Here is a 23,923-nt window from a genome sequence, read left to right on the forward strand (position 1 = left end):
ACAGTTAAATACTTATCTTTTCCAAAAGGATAACATTTACTATCCACCTAAAATCTAAAAAAACTGTAACTATATGTACATCATACACATCATTGTTTATGTTGTATTTATTTTCCTATAGGAATTACATTTAGAAATGTACATTCTTTACAACATTGTCAACCATTTATTTCATGAATAGATTAAATAGTGATCGAAAAGAAAACCTCGACCACGAAGGAACTCGAACCCTCAATCTTCTGATCCGAAGTCAGACGCCTTATCCATTAGGCCACGCAGTCAACTATGTAGAAGATGTCGAACCTGTGGAAGGTGTGGTAATAGCAAACTCAAGTATAACATTCAAAATTTAGAATTTTTTTCTAGAGGAATGTTTTGGAAAAACTTGCATATGAATTACAAAATGAAATCCAACAACATAATTTAATGATTTATTTTGAGTGAACATTACAAATTATACCTTTCAGATAGCCTAGATTTTGTTAAATCCTTAATTTAGCTGAGAAATAACTTAACTTCTCTATAGCCATGCTATAAGGCTTTATGAAAAAATTAGGGATGTAGGCTTTAGAGCAATTTCTCATTGAACTATGGGTTTTCTGATTTCAATGATTCCTTCTAAACATGTGAGATGTTATTTTTATATGCAAATATGCAAATAACCATTATAGTATCAATTTGGTCAAAGAATTGCTTTGCAACACAGATTACCAAAATCCAACAAATTAACAGGTAAACACTTACATTTTCCAAAAGGATTTTTAAGTTTTATGAAAATATTAGGGATGTAGGCTTTATAGCAATTTCTCATTTGACTATGGGTGTTCTGATTTCATTGATTCCGTCAAACATGTGAGAAGTTTTTTTTAGAAGTATGTTTTGGAAAAATTTGCATATGAATTACAAAATGAAATCCAACAACATATTTTAATGATTTATTTTGAGTGAACATTACAAAGTATAACTTTCACATAGCCTAGATTTTGTTAAATCCTTAACTTAGCTGAGAGATAACTTATTTGTTCTATATGCATGCTATAAAGTTTTACGAAAAGATTAGGGATGTAGGCTTTAGAGCAATTTATCATTGGACTATGGGTGTTCTGATTTCATTGATTCCTTTTAAACATGTCAGATATAATTTTAATATGCAGATATGCAAATATCCTTTATTGTATCAGTTTGGTCAAAGAATTTTTTGCAACACAGATTACCAAAATTGAACAAGTTAACAGTTAAATTCTTATCTTTTCCAAAAGGATAACTTTTACTATCCACCTAAAATCTAAAAAAACTGTAACTATATGTACATCATACACATCATTGTTTATGTTGTATTTATTTTCCTATAGGAATTACATTTAGAAACGTACATTCTTTACAACATTGTCATCTATTTATTTCATGAATAGTTTAAATAGTGATCGAAAAGAAAACCTTCGACCACGAAGGGACTCGAACCCTCAATCTTGTGATCCGAAGTCAGGTGCCTTATCCATTAGGCCACGCAGTCAACTATGTAGAAGATGTCGAACCTGTGGAAGGTGTGGTAATAGCAACCTCAAGTATAACATTCAAAATTTAGAAGTTTTTTCTAGAGGAATGTTTTGGAAAAACTTGCATATGAATTACAAAATGAAATCCAACAACATATTTTAATGATTTATTTTGAGTGAACATTACAAAGTATACCTTTCACATAGCCTAGATTTTGTTAAATCCTTAATTTAGCTGAGAAATAACTTAACTTTTCAATAGCCATGCTATAAAGTTTTCTGAAAAGATTAGGGATGTAGGCTTTAGAGCAATTTCTAATTGAACAATGGGTGTTATGATTTCATTGACTCCTTCTAAACATGTGAGATGTTATTTTTATATGCAAAAATGCAAATAACCATTATAGTATCAATTTGGTCAAAGAATTGCTTTGCAACACAGATTACCAAAATCAACCAAGTTAACAGGTAAACACTTACATTTTCCAAAAGAATTTTTAACTTTTATGAAAATATTAGGGATGTAGGCTTTATAGCAATTTCTCATTGGACTGTGGGTGTTCTGATTTCATTGATTCCTTTTAAACATGTGAGAAGTTTTTTTTTGAGGTATGTTTTGGAAAAACTTGCATATGAATTACAAACTGAAATCAAACAACATATTTTAATGATTTATTTTGAGTGAACATTACAAAGTATAACTTTTACATAGCCTAGATTTTGTTAAATCCTTAACTTAGCTGAGAAATTACTTAACTTTTCTATAGGCATGCTATAAAGTTTTATGAAAAGATTAGGGATGTAGGCTTTAGAGCAATTTCTCATTGAATTATGGGTGTTCTGATTTCATTGATTCCTTCTAAACATGAGAGATGTATTTTTTATATGCAGATATGCAAATAGCCATTATAGTATCAATTTGGTCAAAGAATTGCTTTGCAACACAGATTACCAAAATCCAACAAGTTAACAGGTAAACACTTACATTTTCCAAAAGGATTTTTAAGTTTTATGAAAATATTAGGGATGTAGGCTTTATAGCAATTTCTCATTAGACTATGGGTGTTCTGATTTCATTGATTCCGTTAAACATGTGAGAAGTTTTTTCTAGAAGTATGTTTTGGAAAAATTTGCATATGAATTACAAAATGAAATCCAACAACATATTTTAATGATTTATTTTGAGTGAACATTACAAAGTATAACTTTCACATAGCCTAGATTTTGTTAAATCCTTAACTTAGCTGAGAGATAACTTATTTTTTCTATATGCATGCTATAAAGTTTTACGAAAAGATTAGGGATGTAGGCTTTAGAGCAATTTCTCATTGGACTATGGGTGTTCTGATTTCATTGATTCCTTTTAAACATGTGAGATATAATTTTTATATGCAGATATGCAAATATCCTTTATTGTATCAATTTGGTCAAAGAATTTTTTGCAACACAAATTACCAAAATTGAACAAGTTAACAGGTAAATACTTATCTTTTCCAAAAGGATAACATTTACTATCCACCTAAAATCTAAAAAAACTGTAACTATATGTACATCATACACATCATTGTTTAAGTTGTATTTATTTTCCTATAGGAATTACATTTAGAAATGTACATTCTTTACAACATTGTCATCTATTTATTTCATGAATAGTTTAAATAGTGATCGAAAAGAAAACCTCGACCACAAAGGGACTCGAACCCTCAATCTTGTGATCCGAAGTCCAACGCCTTATCCATTAGGCCACGCAGTCAACTATGTAGAAGATGTCGAACCTGTGGAAGGTGTGGTAATAGCAACCTCAAGTATAACATTCAAAATTTAGAAGTTTTTTCTAGAGGAATGTTTTGGAAAACCTTGCATATGAATTACAAAATGAAATCCAACAACATATTTTAATGATTTATTTTGAGTGAACATTACAAAGTATACTTTTCACATAGCCTAGATTTTGTTAAATCCTTAATTTAGCTGAGAGATAACTTATTTGTTCTATATGCATGCTATAAAGTTTTACGAAAAGATTAGGGATGTAGGCTTTAGAGCAATTTCTCATTGGACTATGGGTGTTCTGATTTCATTGATTCCTTTTAAACATGTCAGATATAATTTTAATATGCAGATATGCAAATATCCTTTATTGTATCAGTTTGGTCAAAGAATTTTTTGCAACACAGATTACCAAAATTGAACAAGTTAACAGTTAAATTCTTATCTTTTCCAAAAGGATAACTTTTACTATCCACCTAAAATCTAAAAAAACTGTAACTATATGTACATCATACACATCATTGTTTATGTTGTATTTATTTTCCTATAGGAATTACATTTAGAAACGTACATTCTTTACAACATTGTCATCTATTTATTTCATGAATAGTTTAAATAGTGATCGAAAAGAAAACCTTCGACCACGAAGGGACTCGAACCCTCAATCTTGTGATACGAAGTCAGATGCCTTATCCATTAGGCCACGCAGTCAACTATGTAGAAGATGTCGAAACTGTGGAAGGTGTGGTAATAGCAACCTCAAGTATAACATTCAAAATTTAGAAGTTTTTTCTAGAGGAATGTTTTGGAAAAACTTGCATATGAATTACAAAATGAAATCCAACAACATATTTTAATGATTTATTTTGAGTGAACATTACAAAGTATACCTTTGACATAGCCTAGATTTTGTTAAATCCTTAATTTAGCTGAGAAATAACTTAACTTTTCAATAGCCATGCTATAAAGTTTTCTGAAAAGATTAGGGATGTAGGCTTTAGAGCAATTTCTAATTGAACAATGGGTGTTATGATTTCATTGACTCCTTCTAAACATGTGAGATGTTATTTTTATATGCAAAAATGCAAATAACCATTATAGTATCAATTTGGTCAAAGAATTGCTTTGCAACGCAGATTACCAAAATCAAACAAGTTAACAGGTAAACACTTACATTATCCAAAAGGATTTTTAAGTTTTATGAAAATATTAGGGATGTAGGCTTTATAGCAATTTCTCATTGGACTATGGGTGTTCTGATTTCATTGATACCTTTTAAACATGTGAGAAGTTATTTCTAGAGGTATGTTTTGGAAAAACTTGCATATGAATTACAAAATGAAATCCAACAACATATTTTAATGATTTATTTTGAGTGAACATTACAAAGTATAACTTTCACATAGCCTAGATTTTGTTAAATCCTTAACTTAGCTGAGAGATAACTTATTTTTTCTATATGCATGCTATAAAGTTTTACGAAAAGATTAGGGATGTAGTCTTTAGAGCAATTTCTCATTGGACTATGGGTGTTCTGATTTCATTGATTCCTTTTAAACATGTGAGATATAATTTTTATATGCAGATATGCAAATATCCTTTATTGTATCAATTTGGTAAAAGAATTTTTTGCAACACAGATTACCAAAATTGAACAAGTTAACAGGTAAATACTTATCTTTTCCAAAAGGATAACTTTTACTATCCACCTAAAATCTAAAAAAACTGTAACTATATGTACATCATACACATCATTGTTTATGTTGTATTTATTTTCCTATAGGAATTACATTTAGAAATGTACATTCTTTACAACATTGTCATCCATTTATTTCATGAATAGTTTAAATAGTGATCAAAAAGAAAACCTCGACCACGAAGGGACTCGAACCCTCAATCTTCTGATCCGAAGTCAGACGCCTTATCCATTAGGCCACGCAGTCAACTATGTAGAAGTTGTCGAACCTGTGGAAGGTGTGGTAATAACAACCTCAAGTATAACATCCAAAATTTAGAAGTTTTTTCTAGAGGAATGTTTTGGAAAAACTTGCATATGAATTACAAAATGAAATCCAACAACATATTTGAATGATTTATTTTGAGTGAACATTGCAAAGTATACCTTTCACATAGCCTAGATTTTGTTAAATCCTTAATTTAGCTGAGAAATAACTTAACTTTTCTATAGCGATGCTATAAAGTTTTCTGAAAAGATTAGGGATGTAGGCTTTAGAGCAATTTCTAATTGAACAATGGGTGTTCTGATTTCATTGACTCCTTCTAAACATGTGAGATGTTATTTTTATATGCAAAAATGCAAATAACCATTATAGTATCAATTTGGTCAAAGAATTGCTTTGCAACGCAGATTACCAAAATCGAACAAGTTAACAGGTAAACACTTACATTATCCAAAAGGATTTTTAAGTTTTATGAAAATATTAGGGATGTAGGCTTTATAGCAATTTCTCATTGGACTATGGGTGTTCTGATTTCATTGATACCTTTTAAACATGTGAGAAGTTATTTCTAGAGGTATGTTTTGGAAAAACTTGCATATGAATTACAAAATGAAATCCAACAACATATTTTAACGATTAATTTTGAGTGAACATTACAAAGTATAACTTTCACATAGCCTAGATTTTGTTAAATCCTTAACTTAGCTGAGAAATTACTTAACTTTTCTATAGGCATGCTATAAAGTTTTACGAAAAGATTAGGGATGTAGGCTTTAGAGCAATTTCTCATTGAACTATGGGTGTTCTGATTTCATTGATTCCTTCTAAACTTGAGAGATGTATTTTTTATATGCAGATATGCAAATAACCATTATAGTATCAATTTGGTCAAAGAATTGCTTTGCAACACAGAGTACCAAAATCCAACAAGTTAACAGGTAAACACTTACATTTTCAAAAAGGATTTTTAAGTTTTATGAAAATATTAGGGATGTAGGCTTTATAGCAATTTCTCATTGGACTATGGGTGTTCTCATTTCATTGATTCCATTAAACATGTGAGATATAATTTTTATATGCAGATATGCAAATATCCATTATTGTATCAATTTGGTCAAAGAATTTTTTGCAACACAGATTACCAAAATAGGACAAGTTAACAGGTGAATACTTATCTTTTCCAAAAGGATAACATTTACTATCCACCTAAAATCTAAAAAAACTGTAACTATATGTACATCATACACATCATTGTTTATGTTGTATTTATTTTCCTATAGGAATTACATTTAGAAATGTACATTCTTTACAACTTTGTCATCCATTTATTTCATGAATAGTTTAAATAGTGATCAAAAAGAAAACCTCGACCACGAAGGGACTCGAACCCTCAATCTTCGATTCGAAGTCAGACGCCTTATCCATTAGGCCACGCAGTCAACTATGTCGAAGATGTCAAACCTGTGGAAGGTGTGGTAATAGCAAACTCAAGTATAACATTCAAAATTTAGAAGTTTTTTCTAGAGGAATGTTTTGGAAAAACTTGCATATGAATTACAAAATGAAATCCAACAACATATTTTAATGATTTATTTTGAGTGAACATTACAAAGTATACCTTTCAGATAGCCTAGATTTTGTTAAATCCTTAATTTAGCTGAGAAATAACTTAACTTTTCTATAGCCATGCTATAAAGTTTTATGAAAAGATTAGGGATGTAGGCTTTAGAGCATTTTCTCATTGAACAATGGGTGTTCTGACTTCAGTGATTCCTTCTAAACATGTGACATGTTATTTTTATATGCAAAAATGCAAATAACCATTATAGTATCTATTTGGTCAAAGAATTGCTTTGCAACACAGATTACCAAAATCGAACAAGTTAACAGGTAAACACTTACATTTTCCAAAAGGATTTTTAAGTTTTATGAAAATATTAGGGATGTAGGCTTTATAGCAATTTCTCATTGGACTATGGGTGTTCTGATTTCATTGATTCCTTTAAACATGTGAGATATAATTTTTATATGCAGATATGCAAATATCCATTATTGTATCAATTTGGTCAATGAATTTTTTGCAACACAGATTACCAAAATAGAACAAGTTAACAGTTAAATACTTATCTTTTCCAAAAGGATAACATTTACTATCCACCTAAAATCTAAAAAAACTGTAACTATATGTACATCATACACATCATTGTTTATGTTGTATTTATTTTCCTATAGGAATTACATTTAGAAATGTACATTCTTTACAACATTGTCAACCATTTATTTCATGAATAGATTAAATAGTGATCGAAAAGAAAACCTCGACCACGAAGGAACTCGAACCCTCAATCTTCTGATCCGAAGTCAGACGCCTTATCCATTAGGCCACGCAGTCAACTATGTCGAAGATGTCAAACCTGTGGAAGGTGTGGTAATAGCAAACTCAAGTATAACATTCAAAATTTAGAAGTTTTTTCTAGAGGAATGTTTTGGAAAAACTTGCATATGAATTACAAAATGAAATCCAACAACATATTTTAATGATTTATTTTGAGTGAACATTACAAAGTATACCTTTCAGATAGCCTAGATTTTGTTAAATCCTTAATTTAGCTGAGAAATAACTTAACTTTTCTATAGCCATGCTATAAAGTTTTATGAAAAGATTAGGGATGTAGGCTTTAGAGCATTTTCTCATTGAACAATGGGTGTTCTGACTTCAGTGATTCCTTCTAAACATGTGACATGTTATTTTTATATGCAAAAATGCAAATAACCATTATAGTATCTATTTGGTCAAAGAATTGCTTTGCAACACAGATTACCAAAATCGAACAAGTTAACAGGTAAACACTTACATTTTCCAAAAGGATTTTTAAGTTTTATGAAAATATTAGGGATGTAGGCTTTATAGCAATTTCTCATTGGACTATGGGTGTTCTGATTTCATTGATTCCTTTAAACATGTGAGATATAATTTTTATATGCAGATATGCAAATATCCATTATTGTATCAATTTGGTCAATGAATTTTTTGCAACACAGATTACCAAAATAGAACAAGTTAACAGTTAAATACTTATCTTTTCCAAAAGGATAACATTTACTATCCACCTAAAATCTAAAAAAACTGTAACTATATGTACATCATACACATCATTGTTTATGTTGTATTTATTTTCCTATAGGAATTACATTTAGAAATGTACATTCTTTACAACATTGTCAACCATTTATTTCATGAATAGATTAAATAGTGATCGAAAAGAAAACCTCGACCACGAAGGAACTCGAACCCTCAATCTTCTGATCCGAAGTCAGACGCCTTATCCATTAGGCCACGCAGTCAACTATGTAGAAGTTGTCGAACCTGTGGAAGGTGTGGTAATAGCAAACTCAAGTATAACATTCAAAATTTAGAATTTTTTTCTAGAGGAATGTTTTGGAAAAACTTGCATATGAATTACAAAATGAAATCCAACAACATAATTTAATGATTTATTTTGAGTGAACATTACAAATTATACCTTTCAGATAGCCTAGATTTTGTTAAATCCTTAATTTAACTGAGAAATAACTTAACTTCTCTATAGCCATGCTATAAGGCTTTATGAAAAAATTAGGGATGTAGGCTTTAGAGCAATTTCTCATTGAACTATGGGTTTTCTGATTTCAATGATTCCTTCTAAACATGTGAGATGTTATTTTTATATGCAAATATGCAAATAACCATTATAGTATCAATTTGGTCAAAGAATTGCTTTGCAACACAGATTACCAAAATCCAACAAATTAACAGGTAAACACTTACATTTTCCAAAAGGATTTTTAAGTTTTATGAAAATATTAGGGATGTAGGCTTTATAGCAATTTCTCATTTGACTATGGGTGTTCTGATTTCATTGATTCCGTCAAACATGTGAGAAGTTTTTTTTAGAAGTATGTTTTGGAAAAATTTGCATATGAATTACAAAATGAAATCCAACAACATATTTTAATGATTTATTTTGAGTGAACATTACAAAGTATAACTTTTACATAGCCTAGATTTTGTTAAATCCTTATCTTAGCTGAGAAATTACTTAACTTTTCTATAGGCATGCTATAAAGTTTTATGAAAAGATTAGGGATGTAGGCTTTAGAGCAATTTCTCATTGAATTATGGGTGTTCTGATTTCATTGATTCCTTCTAAACATGAGAGATGTATTTTTTATATGCAGATATGCAAATAGCCATTATAGTATCAATTTGGTCAAAGAATTGCTTTGCAACACAGATTACCAAAATCCAACAAGTTAACAGGTAAACACTTACATTTTCCAAAAGGATTTTTAAGTTTTATGAAAATATTAGGGATGTAGGCTTTATAGCAATTTCTCATTGGACTATGGGTGTTCTGATTTCATTGATTCCGTTAAACATGTGAGAAGTTTTTTCTAGAAGTATGTTTTGGAAAAATTTGCATATGAATTACAAAATGAAATCCAACAACATATTTTAATGATTTATTTTGAGTGAACATTACAAAGTATAACTTTCACATAGCCTAGATTTTGTTAAATCCTTAACTTAGCTGAGAGATAACTTATTTTTTCTATATGCATGCTATAAAGTTTTACGAAAAGATTAGGGATGTAGGCTTTAGAGCAATTTCTCATTGGACTATGGGTGTTCTGATTTCATTGATTCCTTTTAAACATGTGAGATATAATTTTTATATGCAGATATGCAAATATCCTTTATTGTATCAATTTGGTCAAAGAATTTTTTGCAACACACATTACCAAAATTGAACAAGTTAACAGGTAAATACTTATCTTTTCCAAAAGGATAACATTTACTATCCACCTAAAATCTAAAAAAACTGTAACTATATGTACATCATACACATCATTGTTTAAGTTGTATTTATTTTCCTATAGGAATTACATTTAGAAATGTACATTCTTTACAACATTGTCATCTATTTATTTCATGAATAGTTTAAATAGTGATCGAAAAGAAAACCTCGACCACAAAGGGACTCGAACCCTCAATCTTGTGATCCGAAGGCCAACGCCTTATCCATTAGGCCACGCAGTCAACTATGTAGAAGATGTCGAACCTGTGGAAGGTGTGGTAATAGCAACCTCAAGTATAACATTCAAAATTTAGAAGTTTTTTCTAGAGGAATGTTTTGGAAAACCTTGCATATGAATTACAAAATGAAATCCAACAACATATTTTAATGATTTATTTTGAGTGAACATTACAAAGTATACCTTTCACATAGCCTAGATTTTGTTAAATCCTTAATTTAGCTGAGAAATAACTTATTTGTTCTATATGCATGCTATAAAGTTTTACGAAAAGATTAGTGATGTAGGCTTTAGAGCAATTTCTCATTGGACTATGGGTGTTCTGATTTCATTGATTCCTTTTAAACATGTCAGATATAATTTTAATATGCAGATATGCAAATATCCTTTATTGTATCAGTTTGGTCAAAGAATTTTTTGCAACACAGATTACCAAAATTGAACAAGTTAACAGTTAAATTCTTATCTTTTCCAAAAGGATAACTTTTACTATCCACCTAAAATCTAAAAAAACTGTAACTATATGTACATCATACACATCATTGTTTATGTTGTATTTATTTTCCTATAGGAATTACATTTAGAAACGTACATTCTTTACAACATTGTCATCTATTTATTTCATGAATAGTTTAAATAGTGATCGAAAAGAAAACCTTCGAACACGAAGGGACTCGAACCCTCAATCTTTTGATCCGAAGTCAGATGCCTTATCCATTAGGCCACGCAGTCAACTATGTAGAAGATGTCGAACCTGTGGAAGGTGTGGTAATAGCAACCTCAAGTATAACATTCAAAATTTAGAAGTTTTTTCTAGAGGAATGTTTTGGAAAAACTTGCATATGAATTACAAAATGAAATCCAACAACATATTTTAATGATTTATTTTGAGTGAACATTACAAAGTATACCTTTCACATAGCCTAGATTTTGTTAAATCCTTAATTTAGCTGAGAAATAACTTAACTTTTCAATAGCCATGCTATAAAGTTTTCTGAAAAGATTAGGGATGTAGGCTTTAGAGCAATTTCTAATTGAACAATGGGTGTTATGATTTCATTGACTCCTTCTAAACATGTGAGATGTTATTTTTATATGCAAAAATGCAAATAACCATTATAGTATCAATTTGGTCAAAGAATTGCTTTGCAACACAGATTACCAAAATCAACCAAGTTAACAGGTAAACACTTACATTTTCCAAAAGAATTTTTAACTTTTATGAAAATATTAGGGATGTAGGCTTTATAGCAATTTCTCATTGGACTGTGGGTGTTCTGATTTCATTGATTCCTTTTAAACATGTAAGAAGTTTTTTTTTGAGGTATGTTTTGGAAAAACTTGCATATGAATTACAAACTGAAATCAAACAACATATTTTAATGATTTATTTTGAGTGAACATTACAAAGTATAACTTTTACATAGCCTAGATTTTGTTAAATCCTTAACTTAGCTGAGAAATTACTTAACTTTTCTATAGGCATGCTATAAAGTTTTATGAAAAGATTAGGAATGTAGGCTTTAGAGCAATTTCTCATTGAATTATGGGTGTTCTGATTTCATTGATTCCTTCTAAACATGAGAGATGTATTTTTTATATGCAGATATGCAAATAGCCATTATAGTATCAATTTGGTCAAAGAATTGCTTTGCAACACAGATTACCAAAATCCAACAAGTTAACAGGTAAACACTTACATTTTCCAAAAGGATTTTTAAGTTTTATGAAAATATTAGGGATGTAGGCTTTATAGCAATTTCTCATTGGACTATGGGTGTTCTGATTTCATTGATTCCGTTAAACATGTGAGAAGTTTTTTCTAGAAGTATGTTTTGGAAAAATTTGCATATGAATTACAAAATGAAATCCAACAACATATTTTAATGATTTATTTTGAGTGAACATTACAAAGTATAACTTTCACATAGCCTAGATTTTGTTAAATACTTAACTTAGCTGAGAGATAACTTATTTTTTCTATATGCATGCTATAAAGTTTTACGAAAAGATTAGGGATGTAGGCTTTAGAGCAATTTCTCATTGGACTATGGGTGTTCTGATTTCATTGATTCCTTTTAAACATGTGAGATATAATTTTTATATGCAGATATGCAAATATCCTTTATTGTCTCAATTTGGTCAAAGAATTTTTTGCAACACACATTACCAAAATTGAACAAGTTAACAGGTAAATACTTATCTTTTCCAAAAGGATAACATTTACTATCCACCTAAAATCTAAAAAAACTGTAACTATATGTACATCATACACATCATTGTTTAAGTTGTATTTATTTTCCTATAGGAATTACATTTAGAAATGTACATTCTTTACAACATTGTCATCTATTTATTTCATGAATAGTTTAAATAGTGATCGAAAAGAAAACCTCGACCACAAAGGGACTCGAACCCTCAATCTTGTGATCCGAAGTCCAACGCCTTATCCATTAGGCCACGCAGTCAACTATGTAGAATATGTCGAACCTGTGGAAGGTGTGGTAATAGCAACCTCAAGTATAACATTCAAAATTTAGAAGTTTTTTCTAGAGGAATGTTTTGGAAAACCTTGCATATGAATTACAAAATGAAATCCAACAACATATTTTAATGATTTATTTTGAGTGAACATTACAAAGTATACCTTTCACATAGCCTAGATTTTGTTAAATCCTTAATTTAGCTGAGAAATAACTTAACTTTTCTATAGCCATGCTATAAAGTTTTCTGAAAAGATTAGGGATGTAGGCTTTAGAGCAATTTCTAATTGAACAATGGGTGTTCTGATTTCATTGACTCCTTCTAAACATGTGAGATGTTATTTTTATATGCAAAAATGCAAATAACCATTATAGTATCAATTTGGTCAAAGAATTGCTTTGCAAAACAGATTACCAAAATCAAACAAGTTAACAGGTAAACACTTACATTTTCCAAAAGGATTTTTAAGTTTTAAGAAAATATTAGGGATGTAGGCTTTATAGCAATTTCTCATTGGACTATGGGTGTTCTGATTTCATTGATTCCTTTTAAACATGTGAGAAGTTTTTTCAAGAGGTATGTTTTGGAAAAACTTGCATATGAATTACAAAATGAAATCCAACAACATATTTTAATGATTTATTTTGAGTGAACATTACAAAGTATAACTTTCACATAGCCTAGATTTTGTTAAATCCTTAACTTAGCTGAGAAATTACTTAACTTTTCTATAGGCATGCTATAAAGTTTTACGAAAAGATTAGGGATGTAGGCTTTAGAGCAATTTCTAATTGAACTATGGGTGTTCTGATTTCATTGACTCCATCTAAACATGTGAGATGTATTTTTTATATGCAGATATGCAAATAACCATTATAGTATCAATTTGGTCAAAGAATTGCTTTGCAACACAGATTACCAAAATCCAACAAATTAACAGGTAAACACTTACATTTTCCAAAAGGATTTTTAAGTTTTATGAAAATATTAGGGATGTAGGCTTTATAGCAATTTCTCATTGGACTATGGGTGTTCTGATTTCATTGATTCCTTTAAACATGTGAGATATAATTTTTATATGCAGATATGCAAATATCCATTATTGTATCAATTTGGTCAAAGAATTTTTTGCAACACAGATTACCAAAATAGAATAAGTTAACAGGTAAATACTTATCTTTTCCAAAAGGATAACATTTACTATCCACCTAAAATCTAAAAAAACTGTAACTATATGTACATCATACACATCATTGTTTATGTTGTATTTATTTTCCTATAGGAATTACATTTAGAAATGTACATTCTTTACAACTTTGTCATCCATTTATTTCATGAATAGTTTAAATAGTGATCAAAAAGAAAACCTCGACCACGAAGGGACTCGAACCCTCAATCTTCGATTCGAAGTCAGACGCCTTATCCATTAGGCCACGCAGTCAACTATGTAGAAGATGTCGAACCTGTGGAAGGTGTGGTAATAGCAAACTCAAGTATAACATTCAAAATTTAGAAGTTTTTTCTAGAGGAATGTTTTGGAAAAACTTGCATATGAATTACAAAATGAAATCCAACAACATATTTTAATGATTTATTTTGAGTGAACATTACAAAGTATACCTTTCAGATAGCCTAGATTTTGTTAAATCCTTAATTAAGCTGAGAAATAACTTAACTTTTCTATAGCCATGCTATAAAGTTTTATGAAAAGATTAGGGATGTAGGCTTTAGAGCATTTTTTCATTGAACAATGGGTGTTCTAACTTCAGTGATTCCTTCTAAACATGTGACATGTTATTTTTATATGCAAAAATGCAAATAACCATTATAGTATCAATTTGGTCAAAGAATTGCTTTGCAACATAGATTACCATAATCGAACAAGTTAACAGGTAAACACTTACATTTTCCAAAAGGATTTTTAAGTTTTATGAAAATATTAGGGATGTAGGCTTTATAGCAATTTCTCATTGGACTATGGGTGTTCTGATTTCATTGATACCTTTTAAACATGTGAGAAGTTATTTCTAGAGGTATGTTTTGGAAAAACTTGCATATGAATTACAAAATGAAATCCAACAACATATTTTAATAATTTATTTTGAGTGAACATTACAAAGTATAACTTTCACATAGCCTAGATTTTGTTAAGTCCTTAACTTAGCTGAGAAATGACTTAACTTTTCTATAGGCATGCTATAAAGTTTTACGAAAAGATTAGGGATGTAGGCTTTAGAGCAATTTCTCATTGAACTATGGGTGTTCTGATTTCATTGATTCCTTCTAAACATGTGAGATGTATTTTTTATATGCAGATATGCAAATAACCATTATAGTATCAATTTGGTCAAAGAATTGCTTTGCAACACAGATTACCAAAATCCAACAAGTTAACAGGTAAACACTTACATTTTCCAAAAGGATTTTTAAGTTTTATGAAAATATTAGGGATGTAGGCTTTATAGCAATTTCTCATTGGACTATGGGTGTTCTGATTCCATTGATTCCTTTAAACATGTGAGATATAATTTTTATATGCAGATATGCAAATATCCATTATTGTATCAATTTGGTCAATGAATTTTTTGCAACACAGATTACCAAAATAGAACAAGTTAACAGTTAAATACTTATCTTTTCCAAAAGGATAACATTTACTATCCACCTAAAATCTAAAAAAACTGTAACTATATGTACATCATACACATCATTGTTTATGTTGTATTTATTTTCCTATAGGAATTACATTTAGAAATGTACATTCTTTACAACATTGTCAACCATTTATTTCATGAATAGTTTAAATAGTGATCGAAAAGAAAACCTCGACCACGAAGGAACTCGAACCCTCAATCTTCTGATCCGAAGTCAGACGCCTTATCCATTAGGCCACGCAGTCAACTATGTAGAAGATGTCGAACCTGTGGAAGGTGTGGTAATAGCAAACTCAAGTATAACATTCAAAATTTAGAATTTTTTTCTAGAGGAATGTTTTGGAAAAACTTGCATATGAATTACAAAATGAAATCCAACAACATAATTTAATGATTTATTTTGAGTGAACATTACAAAGTATACCTTTCAGATAGCCTAGATTTTGTTAAATCCTTAATTTAGCTGAGAAATAACTTAACTTCTCTATAGCCATGCTATAAGGTTTTATGAAAAAATTAGGGATGTAGGCTTTAGAGCAATTTCTCATTGAACTATGGGTTTTCTGATTTCATTGATTCCTTCTAAACATGTGAGATGTTATTTTTATATGCAAATATGCAAATAACCATTATAGTATCAATTTGGTCAAAGAATTGCTTTGCAACACAGATTACCAAAATCCAACAAATTAACAGGTAAACACTTACATTTTCCAAAAGGATTTTTAAGTTTTATGAAAATATTAGGGATCTAGGCTTTATAGCAATTTCTCATTTGACTATGAGTGTTCTGATTTCATTGATTCCGTCAAACATGTGAGAAGTTTTTTTTAGAAGTATGTTTTGGAAAAATTTGCATATGAATTTCAAAATGAAATCCAACAACATATTTTAATGATTTATTTTGAGTGAACATTACAAAGTATAACTTTCACATAGCCTAGATTTTGTTAAATCCTTAACTTAGCTGAGAGATAACTTATTTGTTCTATATGCATGCTATAAAGTTTTACGAAAAGATTAGGGATGTAGGCTTTAGAGCAATTTCTCATTGCTATGGGTGTTCTGATTTCATTGATTCCTTTTAAACATGTCAGATATAATTTTTATATGCAGATATGCAAATATCCTTTATTGTATCAGTTTGGTCAAAGAATTTTTTGCAACACAGATTACCAAAATTGAACAAGTTAACAGTTAAATTCTTATCTTTTCCAAAAGGATAACTTTTACTATCCACCTAAAATCTAAAAAAACTGTAACTATATGTACATCATACACATCATTGTTTATGTTGTATTTATTTTCCTATAGGAATTACATTTAGAAATGTACATTCTTTACAACATTGTCATCTATTTATTTCATGAATAGTTTAAATAGTGATCGAAAAGAAAACCTTCGACCACGAAGGGACTCGAACCCTCAATCTTGTGATCCGAAGTCAGACGCCTTATCCATTAGGCCACGCAGTCAACTATGTAGAAGATGTCGAACCTGTGGAAGGTGTGGTAATAGCAACCTCAAGTATAACATTCAAAATTTAGAAGTTTTTTCTTGAGGAATGTTTTGGAAAAACTTGCATATGAATTACAAAATGAAATCCAACAACATATTTTAATGATTTATTTTGAGTGAACATTACAAAGTATACCTTTCACATAGCCTAGATTTTGTTAAATCCTTAATTTAGCTGAGAAATAACTTAACTTTTCAATAGCCATGCTATAAAGTTTTCTGAAAAGATTAGGGATGTAGGCTTTAGAGCAATTTCTAATTGAACAATGGGTGTTCTGATTTCATTGACTCCTTCTAAACATGTGAGATGTTATTTTTATATGCAAAAATGCAAATAACCATTATAGTATCAATTTGGTCAAAGAATTGCTTTGCAACACAGATTACCAAAATCAAACAAGTTAACAGGTAAACACTTACATTTTCCAAAAGGATTTTTAACTTTTATGAAAATATTAGGGATGTAGGCTTTATAGCAATTTCTCATTGGACTGTGGGTGTTCTGATTTCATTGATTCCTTTTAAACATGTGAGAAGTTTTTTTTTGAGGTATGTTTTGGAAAAACTTGCATATGAATTACAAACTGAAATCCAACAACATATTTTAATGATTTATTTTGAGTGAACATTACAAAGTATAACTTTCACATAGCCTAGATTTTGTTAAATCCTTAACTTAGCTGAGAGATAACTTATTTGTTCTATATGCATGCTATAAAGTTTTACGAAAAGATTAGGGATGTAGGCTTTAGAGCAATTTCTCATTGCTATGGGTGTTCTGATTTCATTGATTCCTTTTAAACATGTCAGATATAATTTTTATATGCAGATATGCAAATATCCTTTATTGTATCAGTTTGGTCAAAGAATTTTTTGCAACACAGATTACCAAAATTGAACAAGTTAACAGTTAAATTCTTATCTTTTCCAAAAGGATAACTTTTACTATCCACCTAAAATCTAAAAAAACTGTAACTATATGTACATCATACACATCATTGTTTATGTTGTATTTATTTTCCTATAGGAATTACATTTAGAAATGTACATTCTTTACAACATTGTCATCTATTTATTTCATGAATAGTTTAAATAGTGATCGAAAAGAAAACCTTCGACCACGAAGGGACTCGAACCCTCAATCTTGTGATCCGAAGTCAGACGCCTTATCCATTAGGCCACGCAGTCAACTATGTAGAAGATGTCGAACCTGTGGAAGGTGTGGTAATAGCAACCTCAAGTATAACATTCAAAATTTAGAAGTTTTTTCTTGAGGAATGTTTTGGAAAAACTTGCATATGAATTACAAAATGAAATCCAACAACATATTTTAATGATTTATTTTGAGTGAACATTACAAAGTATACCTTTCACATAGCCTAGATTTTGTTAAATCCTTAATTTAGCTGAGAAATAACTTAACTTTTCAATAGCCATGCTATAAAGTTTTCTGAAAAGATTAGGGATGTAGGCTTTAGAGCAATTTCTAATTGAACAATGGGTGTTCTGATTTCATTGACTCCTTCTAAACATGTGAGATGTTATTTTTATATGCAAAAATGCAAATAACCATTATAGTATCAATTTGGTCAAAGAATTGCTTTGCAACACAGATTACCAAAATCAAACAAGTTAACAGGTAAACACTTACATTTTCCAAAAGAATTTTTAACTTTTATGAAAATATTAGGGATGTAGGCTTTATAGCAATTTCTCATTGGACTGTGGGTGTTCTGATTTCATTGATTCCTTTTAAACATGTGAGAAGTTTTTTTTTGAGGTATGTTTTGGAAAAACTTGCATATGAATTACAAACTGAAATCCAACAACATATTTTAATGATTTATTTTGAGTGAACATTACAAAGTATAACTTTCACATAGCCTAGATTTTGTTAAATCCTTAACTTAGCTGAGAGATAACTTATTTGTTCTATATGCATGCTATAAAGTTTTACGAAAAGATTAGGGATGTAGGCTTTAGAGCAATTTCTCATTGGACTATGGGTGTTCTGATTTCATTGATTCCTTTTAAACATGTCAGATATAATTTTTATATGCAGATATGCAAATATCCTTTATTGTATCAGTTTGGTCAAAGAATTTTTTGCAACACAGATTACCAAAATTGAACAAGTTAACAGTTAAATTCTTATCTTTTCCAAAAGGATAACTTTTACTATCCACCTAAAATCTAAAAAAACTGTAACTATATGTACATCATACACATCATTGTTTATGTTGTATTTATTTTCCTATAGGAATTACATTTAGAAATGTACATTCTTTACAACATTGTCATCTATTTATTTCATGAATATTTTAAATAGTGATCGAAAAGAAAACCTTCGACCACGAAGGGACTCGAACCCTCAATCTTGTGATCCGAAGTCAGACGCCTTATCCATTAGGCCACGCAGTCAACTATGTAGAAGATGTCGAACCTGTGGAAGGTGTGGTAATAGCAACCTCAAGTATAACATTCAAAATTTAGAAGTTTTTTCTTGAGGAATGTTTTGGAAAAACTTGCATATGAATTACAAAATGAAATCCAACAACATATTTTAATGATTTATTTTGAGTGAACATTACAAAGTATACCTTTCACATAGCCTAGTTTTTGTTAAATCCTTAATTTAGCTGAGAAATAACTTAACTTTTCAATAGCCATGCTATAAAGTTTTCTGAAAAGATTAGGGATGTAGGCTTTAGAGCAATTTCTAATTGAACAATGGGTGTTCTGATTTCATTGACTCCTTCTAAACATGTGAGATGTTATTTTTATATGCAAAAATGCAAATAACCATTATAGTATCAATTTGGTCAAAGAATTGCTTTGCAACACAGATTACCAAAATCAAACAAGTTAACAGGTAAACACTTACATTTTCCAAAAGAATTTTTAACTTTTATGAAAATATTAGGGATGTAGGCTTTATAGCAATTTCTCATTGGACTGTGGGTGTTCTGATTTCATTGATTCCTTTTAAACATGTGAGAAGTTTTTTTTTGAGGTATGTTTTGGAAAAACTTGCATATGAATTACAAACTGAAATCCAACAACATATTTTAATGATTTATTTTGAGTGAACATTACAAAGTATAACTTTTACATAGCCTAGATTTTGTTAAATCCTTAACTTATCTGAGAAATTACTTAACTTTTCTATAGGCATGCTATAAAGTTTTATGAAAAGATTAGGGATGTAGGCTTTAGAGCAATTTCTCATTGAATTATGGGTGTTCTGATTTCATTGATTCCTTCTAAACATGTGAGATGTATTTTTTATATGCAGATATGCAAATAACCATTATAGTATCAATTTGGTCAAAGAATTGCTTTGCAACACAGATTACCAAAATCCAACAAGTTAACAGGTAAACACTTACATTTTCCAAAAGGATTTTTAAGTTTTATGAAAATATTAGGGATGTAGGCTATATAGCAATTTCTCATTGGACTATGGGTGTTCTGATTTCATTGATTCCTTTTAAACATGTGAGAAGTTTTTTCTAGAAGTATGTTTTGGAAAAATTTGCATATGAATTACAAAATGAAATCCAACAACATATTTTAATGATTTATTTTGAGTGAACATTACAAAGTATAACTTTCACATAGCCTAGATTTGGTTAAATCCTTAACTTAGCTGAGAGATAACTTATTTGTTCTATATGCATGCTATAAAGTTTAACAAAAAGATTAGGGATGTAGGCTTTATAGCAATTTCTCATTGGACTATGGGTGTTCTGATTTCATTGATTCCTTTAAACATGTGAGATATAATTTTTATATGCAGATATGCAAATATCCATTATTGTATCAATTTGGTCAAAGAATTTTTTGCAACACAGATTACCAAAATAGGACAAGTTAACAGGTGAATACTTATCTTTTCCAAAAGGATAACATTTACTATCCACATAAAAAATCTAAAAAAACTGTAACTATATGTACATCATACACATCATTGTTTATGTTGTATTTATTTTCCTATAGGAATTACATTTAGAAATGTACATTCTTTACAACATTGTCATCCATTTATTTCATGAATAGTTTAAATAGTGATCAAAAAGAAAACCTCGACCACGAAGGGACTCGAACCCTCAATCTTTGATTCGAAGTCAGACGCCTTATCCATTAGGCCACGCAGTCAACTATGTAGAAGATGTCGAACCTGTGGAAGGTGTGGTAATAGCAAACTCAAGTATAACATTCAAAATTTAGAAGTTTTTTCTAGAGGAATGTTTTGGAAAAACTTGCATATGAATTACAAAATGAAATCCAACAACATATTTTAATGATTTATTTTGAGTGAACATTACAAAGTATACCTTTCAGATAGCCTAGATTTTGTTAAATCCTTAATTTAGCTGAGAAATAACTTAACTTTTCTATAGCCATGCTATAAAGTTTTATGAAAAGATTAGGGATGTAGGCTTTAGAGCAATTTCTCATTGAACAATGGGTGTTCTGATTTCATTGATTCCTTCTAAACATGTGACATGTTATTTTTATATGCAGATATGCAAATATCCTTTATTGTATCAATTTGGTCAAAGAATTTTTTGCAACACAGATTACCAAAATTGAACAAGTTAACAGGTAAATACTTACATTTTCCAAAAGGATTTTTAAGTTTTATGAAAATATTTTGGATGTAGGCTTTATAGCAATTTCTCATTGGACTATGGTTGTTCTGATTTCATTGATTCCTTTTAAACATGTGAGAAGTTTTTTCTAGAGGTATGTTTTGGAAAAACTTGCATATGAATTACAAAATGAAATCCAACAACATATTTTAATGATTTATTTTGAGTGAACATTACAAAGTATAACTTTCACATAGCCTAGATTTTGTTAAATCCTTAACTTAGCTGAGAAATTACTTAACTTTTCTATAGGCATGCTATAAAGTTTTATGAAAAGATTAGGGATGTAGGCTTTAGAGCAATTTCTCATTGAACTATGGGTGTTCTGATTTCATTGATTCCATCTAAACATGTGAGATGTATTTTTTATATGCAGATATGCAAATAACCATTATAGTATCAATTTGGTCAAAGAATTGCTTTGCAACACAGATTACCAAAATCCAACAAGTTAACAGGTAAACACTTACATTTTCCAAAAGGATTTTTAAGTTTTATGAAAATATTAGGGATGTAGGCTATATAGCAAGTTCTCATTGGACTATGGGTGTTCTGATTTCATTGATTCCTTTTAAACATGTGAGAAGTTTTTTCTAGAAGTATGTTTTGGAAAAATTTGCATATGAATTACAAAATGAAATCCAACAACATATTTTAATGATTTATTTTGAGTGAACATTACAAAGTATAACTTTCACATAGCCTAGATTTTGTTAAATCCTTAACTTAGCTGAGAGATAACTTATTTGTTCTATATGCATGCTATAAAGTTTAACAAAAAGATTAGGGATGTAGGCTTTAGAGCAATTTCTCATTGGACTATGGGTGTTCTGATTTCATTGATTCCTTTTAAACATGTGAGATATTATTTTTATATGCAGATATGCAAATATCCTTTATTGTATCAATTTGGTCAACAAATTTTTTGCAACACAGATTACCAAAATTGAACAAGTTAACAGGTAAATTCTTATCTTTTCCAAAAGGATAACTTTTACTATCAACCTAAAATCTAAAAAAACTGTAACTATATGTACATCATTGTTTATGTTGTATTTATTTTCCTATAGGAATTACATTTAGAAATGTACATTCTTTACAACATTGTCATCCATTTATTTCATGAATAGTTTAAATAGTGATCGAAAAGAAAACCTCGACGGGACTCGAACCCTCAATCTTGTGATCCGAAGTCCAACGCCTTATCCATTAAGCCACGCAGTCAACTATGTAGAAGATTTCAAACCTGTGGAAGGTGTGGTAATAGCAACCTCAAGTATAACATTCAAAATTTTGAAGTTTTTTCTAGAGGAATGTTTTGGAAAACCTTGCATATGAATTACAAAATGAAATCCAACAACATATTTTAATGATTTATTTTGAGTGAACATTACAAAGTATACCTTTCACCTAGCCTAGATTTTGTTAAATCCTTAATTTGGCTGAGAAATAACTTAACTTTTCTATAGCCTTGCAATAAAGTTTTCTGAAAAGATTAGGGATGTAGGCTTTAGAGCAATTTCTAATTGAACAATGGGTGTTCTGATTTCATTGACTCCTTCTAAACATGTGAGATGTTATTTTTATATGCAAAAATGCAAATAACCATTATAGAAACAATTTGATCAAAGAATTGCTATGCAACACAGATTACCAAAATCGAACAAGTTAACAGGTAAACACTTACATTTTCCAAAAGGATTTTTAAGTTTTAAGAAAATATTAGGGATGTAGGCTTTATAGCAATTTCTCATTGGACTATGGGTGTTCTGATTTCATTGATTCCTTTTAAATATGTGAGAAGTTTTTTCAAGAGGTATGTTTTGGAAAAACTTGCAGATGAATTACAAAATGAAATCCAACAACATATTTTAATGATTTATTTTGAGTGAACATTACAAAGTATAACTTTCACATAGCCTAGATTTTGTTAAATCCTTAACTTAGCTGAGAAATTACTTAACTTTTCTATAGGCATGCTATAAAGTTTTACGAAAAGATTAGGGATGTAGGCTTTAGAGCAATTTCTAATTGAACAATGGGTGTTCTGATTTCATTGACTCTTTCTAAACATGTGAGATGTATTTTTTATATGCAGATATGCAAATAACCATTATAGTATCAATTTGGTCAAAGAATTGCTTTGCAACACAGATTACCAAAATCCAACAAGTTAACAGGTAAACACTTACATTTTCCAAAAGGATTTTTAAGTTTTATGAAAATATTAGGGATGTAGGCTTTATAGCAATTTCTCATTGGACTATGGGTGTTCTGATTTCATTGATTCCTTTAAACATGTGAGATAT

General features: G+C 29.6%; 9 non-coding genes across 9 annotated transcripts; all 9 read right to left on the minus strand.

The window, feature by feature from the left end:
* Positions 1-208: 208 nt before the first annotated feature.
* On the minus strand, positions 209-281 carry TRNAR-UCG (transfer RNA arginine (anticodon UCG)). Its single transcript has one exon. It is a non-coding gene; the product is annotated as a tRNA-Arg (tRNA).
* Positions 282-5,136: 4,855 nt separating this feature from the next.
* Positions 5,137-5,209, minus strand: TRNAR-UCG (transfer RNA arginine (anticodon UCG)). The gene has a single exon. It is a non-coding gene; the product is annotated as a tRNA-Arg (tRNA).
* Positions 5,210-7,546: 2,337 nt separating this feature from the next.
* TRNAR-UCG (transfer RNA arginine (anticodon UCG)) lies at positions 7,547-7,619 on the minus strand. Its single transcript has one exon. It is a non-coding gene; the product is annotated as a tRNA-Arg (tRNA).
* Positions 7,620-8,499: 880 nt separating this feature from the next.
* Positions 8,500-8,572, minus strand: TRNAR-UCG (transfer RNA arginine (anticodon UCG)). The gene has a single exon. It is a non-coding gene; the product is annotated as a tRNA-Arg (tRNA).
* Positions 8,573-15,613: 7,041 nt separating this feature from the next.
* Positions 15,614-15,686, minus strand: TRNAR-UCG (transfer RNA arginine (anticodon UCG)). The gene has a single exon. It is a non-coding gene; the product is annotated as a tRNA-Arg (tRNA).
* Positions 15,687-16,843: 1,157 nt separating this feature from the next.
* TRNAR-UCG (transfer RNA arginine (anticodon UCG)) lies at positions 16,844-16,916 on the minus strand. Its single transcript has one exon. It is a non-coding gene; the product is annotated as a tRNA-Arg (tRNA).
* A 1,158-nt stretch (positions 16,917-18,074) lies between these two features.
* On the minus strand, positions 18,075-18,147 carry TRNAR-UCG (transfer RNA arginine (anticodon UCG)). The gene has a single exon. It is a non-coding gene; the product is annotated as a tRNA-Arg (tRNA).
* A 1,160-nt stretch (positions 18,148-19,307) lies between these two features.
* Positions 19,308-19,380, minus strand: TRNAR-UCG (transfer RNA arginine (anticodon UCG)). The gene has a single exon. It is a non-coding gene; the product is annotated as a tRNA-Arg (tRNA).
* Positions 19,381-21,045: 1,665 nt separating this feature from the next.
* On the minus strand, positions 21,046-21,117 carry TRNAR-UCG (transfer RNA arginine (anticodon UCG)). Its single transcript has one exon. It is a non-coding gene; the product is annotated as a tRNA-Arg (tRNA).
* Between the last annotated feature and the right edge of the window lie 2,806 nt (positions 21,118-23,923).

The sequence above is a fragment of the Taudactylus pleione genome, unplaced genomic scaffold (genome assembly GCF_031769625.1).
Source record: "Taudactylus pleione unplaced genomic scaffold, aTauple2 ptg000914l, whole genome shotgun sequence".
NCBI classification, from domain to species: domain Eukaryota; kingdom Metazoa; phylum Chordata; class Amphibia; order Anura; family Myobatrachidae; genus Taudactylus; species Taudactylus pleione.